Source organism: Propithecus coquereli, unplaced genomic scaffold (genome assembly GCF_000956105.1).
Source record: "Propithecus coquereli isolate 6110/MARCELLA unplaced genomic scaffold, Pcoq_1.0 Scaffold181, whole genome shotgun sequence".
Classification (NCBI taxonomy): Eukaryota; Metazoa; Chordata; class Mammalia; order Primates; family Indriidae; genus Propithecus; species Propithecus coquereli.
The window spans coordinates 5,003,305-5,009,541 of NW_012142857.1; the positions used below are offsets into that span (position 1 = coordinate 5,003,305).

At 39.6% G+C, this 6,237-nt stretch overlaps 1 protein-coding gene across 1 annotated transcript in view; it reads right to left on the reverse strand.

The window, feature by feature from the left end:
• DYM (dymeclin) overlaps positions 1–6,237 on the reverse strand; it is a 359,526-nt gene that overhangs the window by 185,264 nt on the left and 168,025 nt on the right. The window lies entirely within an intron of this gene.

Consider the following 6,237-nt stretch of genomic DNA (forward strand, 5'->3'; position numbering starts at 1 on the left):
ATATCACGTTACCATAATATTTATTTGAATTTGTGTGTATGTGTAATATAAATTCATCGCAACAACAAATAAGCCAATTTGCTTATTAATATTTTCTTTTAGGTTTTCAGTTCAATGTATTATTTGGTTCAGAAAACAATTAACTCATGAAAAATTAATTCCATGGGAATAGAAATGAGGAAGCCCGACAGGACAAGTTAATACTGGAGTATTATTTTTTTAAAAATTGTCTATCTTTCTTTGATTCCATAGGCCTGAAATGGTCTACATTTGCCCAAAATAGAGGAGCTAACCTCAGAGTTAAATAACCAACTTGTGTTTTTTAGTCTTCAAAAAAATGCTGAGTGACTCAAATATGCATCCTCACATGAGCAGAGCAGGAAAAGGCGGCTCACATAAAATGCCATCTTGAGACTACATGAAAGCTCACAGCCATAAACTTAATTAAAATCTGAAGTGTCTGAGTTCACTGCTAATAGGTAACTGAGAGAAAAGGTGAAAGTATAAACCGTGGATTTGAGAATTTTCAAACTCTTGAATTATGTAATTAGATTTTGCCAAAAATAACTGTATCACTCTTACAAAATAAATTGTTTTAACTAAAAAGCTAATCTGTATTTTCTATTAATTTATTCTCAAGGTCTGAAAAACCACCTTTTATCTCCAGTAATTATTACTCTGCTTAAGCGACATAACTTGCAACTTCAGGCCAGGCCAGTGTTTCCTAAGTGCCTACTTGGGAGAGGTCAAGACGCCGAAGCTCAATCTATCCCACCCGCACTTCTGAGAGAAGCCAGGTAATCACAGCCAGATTTCCCAACTTTCTCCTTTTCCAGGCCTTTCTTCCCTGCTCCTGCCCGGGTAACTACCGCCTGGACCAGAAAATGGCAGGCACCTATGGGCTGCTACGAAGAGATGAATAAGGCCAACTGAGTTCTTCCTCTTTATAACTTGAACTAGGGGGAAATACGAAGTAACTGTGCTGGCTGCAACTGGGTCCAGAGTCAAAAAGGCCTGGGGAGGCCTTGTAGCAGGCTGAAGAAGTCATTGCAGGTTCAAGATAAAATGAACAGGACACAGGTGGGAAGCTGGTTAAAAAAGAAAGATCTACAGAAAGAAGAGGTGATATTAGGAACTGCCTCAACTTTTTTCTAGTTCCAGACCACATGTATCCAGATTCAGGAATGTAGCTGTGAAAAAAAGCAGGGAACTGTAATGACTGAGGAAGGCTGGAGCAGCAGGTATATGACAAATAGCAGGACGGGGCCCAGACTATGTGCTGTAAGATGAGATTCCTCAGCCTTGATGCTGTTGACATTCTGGGGTAGATCATTCTTTGCTGTGGGTGCTGTCCTGTGCAATGTAGGATATTTAGCAACATCTCTGGTCTCTACCCACTAGATGTCAAGAGCAACCTCCTGCCAAGTTGTGGCAACCAAAAAACAAACAAACAAAAAACTCCGTCAGGGGGTAGTGGGGGAGACACAAAATCACACTGGTGGAGAGCGCAGGTTAGATTTTTAACCCGCTGGCCATGGGAAGCCATTATTGATTTTAAGCAAAGGAAGTAGTAAGATCAGATTTGTTTTTCAAATGGATGCAGCAGTGTGGAGGGGTGAATAGGAGGCAAAAAGACCATGCAGACTACTGACACGGTTAGGGTGAAGATGATGAACAAATGAACCAAGACAGCAAGGATGGAGACAGAAAAGAGGGCATGAATGCAAGTTACAGTGGCAGAGTTAGGCACAACTTCAGGGCCCAATAAGATACAGAATTACAGGGGGAGGGAGAAACGTTACAGAACTGGCTGTCAATTTAGGTGGCAGTGGTGAGGCCCATTACCTAGGATAGGGAATTTAAAAGAAAAAGCGAGTTCGAAAATGAGTTCATTTTAAACATCATCAAATTTGCAGTAAGGGTGGGATATTCAGGTAGTGAACCTAGTAGAGCTGGTGCTCAGCTAACACATATACAGTGCAATGGGCCAAGCCCTATACAAATATTAACTCACTAATCTTCACCTAATCCTCTGAGAAAGCAACCACTGCCACGTCCACCTTACTGATGGGGAAACCGCTGATAGAGAAATTAAATAAGGTCTCCAAGATTCCACAGCTAGTTGTTTTGTAGTTGAGATCCCAAACCCTGGCAGTCTGGCTCCAGAGTCTGTGCCCTGACCCTCGACACTGTACTGTCTGTCAGTCCAGTGAGAGAGAAAGATCTAGATTATGAATTTCGATGTGGGTGGTCTTTAGTATACAAATTGACAGTAGGTGAAGTCATAGGCATACATGTGACCTCCCAGGGAAAATGTGTAAAGACAAAAGAAAAAAACAAGACAGAATGAGATACTAGAGAAAACTATCTGTTAAGCCAAGGGGGAAGGAGGAACCAGAGGAAAGAGCCAGCAGAGGGATGCGAGAGGCTGTAAGGGAAAATCTAAAAGTCAAGAAATAAATAGTATCTTCGTAACCCACAGCAATCCCTTGCATATAATCTGCTCTTTATAAGTGTTTTTAAATTAATAATCTCATAATCCCAAATAATGAACATATCAAATATCCATGCTTATAGTATATTCAAAAGACTTTATAATGTTGAGCAAAACTCAAATCGTATCTGGGATTTTTCTAGGACACCAAGAGTTTGTGGGAGATACACTGTCATTAAATGTGAACAACAGCCCAGGTACTGTAAGAAATCGATCCTTACATTTATGTTCAGCTAAGTAGGTTTTTAAAAGCTTTATTCAAATCCTGTCCCAAGCAATGTAACATGTGACTCTGTTCTGCATTTTGTTGAAAATCACGTGAAATATTGGCTCTTCTGAGTTCTGCAATGGACAGATATAAAATTGTGTAGTGTCTTCCTAAGAGAGGATTTAGGAAACATGTATGTGAAAACTTATTACTTCTCACTCAAAGGAGTTACTAGAGCATCTGGCAAATCTCGAGCTGTACTACTATAATAACCCTTCTGGGTGTCTAAACTGTTTTTGTTGTGCATTTCTTATCATACTCTACAATTCTACACCCTCAACACAAACATTTAGTAGAAAATGAGCTCCCTCAAAATACAAAAAGGCTAGCCCCCATTTCGAATTCAAGACAAGTGTTTTCTCAGGAAATAAATCATGATTTCCAGGCCAAAACTGAAAGCATTTTCTAAACTTTAATGTGCATACAAATCATTTGGGGATCTTGCTAAACAGAAAGCTCTGATCCAGTGGATTTGAAGCTGGGCCTACACTCTGCATTTTTAACAAGCTCCCTCCTGGATGACATGATGTTCTTTCTGGTCCACGCTGGCTACTCAAATGCAGTCTTAGGCAAGAAGCATTAGCAGCACTTGGGAACCTGTTAGACTGCACTTCCCTCAGTATGACAAACTGAACATAGTAACAGCATCTGCTGCCCTTAGAAATTTACCTTAAATTCTTTTCTTTAAAATCCACTTATGGGCCAGGCGCGGTGGCTCACGCCTATAATCCTAGCACTCTGGGAGGCTGAGGCGGGCGGATCGCTCAAGGTCAGGAGTTTGAGACCAGCCTGAGCAAGAGCGAGACCCGGTCTCTACTAAAAAATAGAAAGAAATGATCTGGACAACTAAAAATATACATATATATATAGAAAAAATTAGCCGGGCATGGTGGCACATGCCTGTAGTCCCAGCTACTCGGGAGGCTGAGGCAGAAGGATCGCTTGAGCCCTGGAGTTTGAGGTTGTTGTGAGCTAGGCTGATGCCACGGCACTCTAGCCAGGGCAACAGAGCCAGACTCTGTCTCAAAAAAAAAAAAAAATCCACTTATGCTTAGGAAGCTGAGGCAGGAGGACTGTTTGAGTCCCAGAGTTTGAGACTAGACTGGGCAACACAGTGAGACCCCATCTCAAAAAAAATCCACTTATAACTCATTCACATTTTCTTTTTTGTTGTTATTGAAGATTAGATCTTCTTTTCTCTCTATTCCTTCCATAATTCTAAACTGTGAGTCTAACACTTAAGCCCCTCCACAGTAGGACCCCAGCTTGTTCTTTCAGCCGTCTCTCCTAGATGCCTTATACAGGTCCACAAAATGTCAATTAAATGGGACTGGTTATTTTTTACATATAAAACATCCTCTCTTACCACACCCTCTTCGTGTTTTGCTTTGGTTTGTCATAGCTGATGCTTTAGGAAAAGCTAGTCTCCACTGCCATCCCTCTCTGGTCACCTTGCCTAATCTCTCAATGAGATGTGATCTCACCATTCTGGGAACCAACCACTCTCCCCCCCACAAGGATTTTCTTTCATTATAATATTTACCATATTCTGCTGTATACAAGATCCTTGTATCTTATATACAAGGATGGGTCCTTGTCTTATCCTTGCTACTCAATTATAAGCTACTTGAAAGGCAGGAATCTTTATTACTTATTTTGATATTCCTTGCATTGCTTAACATAGTTCTTCACTCCAGTAATGCTAAATAAAAATTAAATATTACAATGAAGTAAAGCACTACTCATTATTGATGATAAACTTAGTCTAAATATTCCCACATCACAAATCTAAATTGCTTCTTATTTCTTCAAATATGATTAGTTTGTTCTCTATGTTTGTCACCACACATAAAAAATTAAGCACTGTGCTCTATTTGTATTTGCCCCCAACTTTCACATCTGGAAAATTTTTATTTTGTTTAATATATTTTATCAGAACTTAAATTCTGAGCCAGTTATTTTCACACTGAACGGGCCAAATGTTCATTGATCATTTGAGGAAAATTAATCTTGTAATGAAATCTTCATGAAACCATTATAAAACTCCACATAAACAGAAAAACAGACTAGAAAGCAGCACAGAAATCATTAATTTGGTCATGCTGAAATAGAGCAGTGATGAAAGTTAACTTTTGGAAACTAAAGGCTCTTCAGAATACCTAGGAGAGTCCAAGGTACGCGGGAACTGTGGTATTTATTTTAAATCATGAAGTTCATGTTAGTCCAAAGTCAGCCAACTGGACAATCTTTCAAGTACAAACCCAAAATACAATCCAACACAATGTATTAAGACCAGACATAAATTAAATTGTGAATCAATGCAAAACATCCTCTACTAAATTCTGAAGATAAATAAACAGATAAAAAACATAAGTTAATTTTAAGTAACTGTTAACAATGAGTCCAGATCAACAAACATCTAACCAATGGACAGAATGTGAGATCAGAGCTTGAAAGCGATACAGAGTTGTGATCACCTATGACAGGAAAACAAAAATTCATGGTCGAAACTACACTGCCCTAAAAGCAAGAATTAAAGGAAACAATGTGACTTCACTGACTTACATAATGTTCTACCCAAGAGCTGAATGGACAAAAAAAGTACCCCTATAGGTTAAAGACCCCCGCAAATGATATTCATTCATGATTGATTAATCAGCTTTCCTACCCTTAAAGACCATGCCTTTGGCAAATGGTGGGGAAGAGACAATGGTTTCTGGCAGACAGAATAATGGCTCCCCCTAAAATGTCCACATTCTAACCCACTGAACTCAGGAATATGTTACCTTGCATGGCAAAAGAAACTTTGCAGTTGTGATTCTGACCTTGAGATGAGAAGATTATCCTGGATCATTCAGGTAGTGCCAAAGAAATCACAAGGGTCCTCAAAGAGGAAGAAGGAACCACAAGAGAAGGTCAGCGTGATGAGACGTGAGAAGGACTGAACAACCTACCGTTGCTGGCTTTGGAAATGGAGGAAGAGGCCATGAGGGAAGGAACACAGGCAGCTTCTGACAGCTAGAAAAGGTAAGGCCTCCAGAAAGAAATGTAGCCCTGTTGACGTCTTGATTTTAGCCTAGTGAGACCCGTGTTGGACATACAGAATTGTAAGGTAACCAATCTGCGTTGTCGTCAGCCACTAATGTGTGGTCATTTGTTACGGCAGCAATAGGAAACTAATACAAGGGTAAACTGCTATGAAAATAATTCTCTAAAACAAACAGATAAATCCTTAAAAGTGTAATGTGATACTCTATAAAATGCTCATCAAATATAGTAAGATTTAGTTTGCATTACTAAAAAATATACCTGCTCCTCTGTAAAACGCTAACAACACTTAAAACTACATTTTGTAAAAAAGATTAAAAGGAAGTACAATTAACTTTGATCAAAAAATTGGGTTAGGGGCTGGCGCGGTGGCTCACACCTGTAATCCTAGCTCTCTGGGAGGCCGAGGCGGGAGGATTGTTTGAGC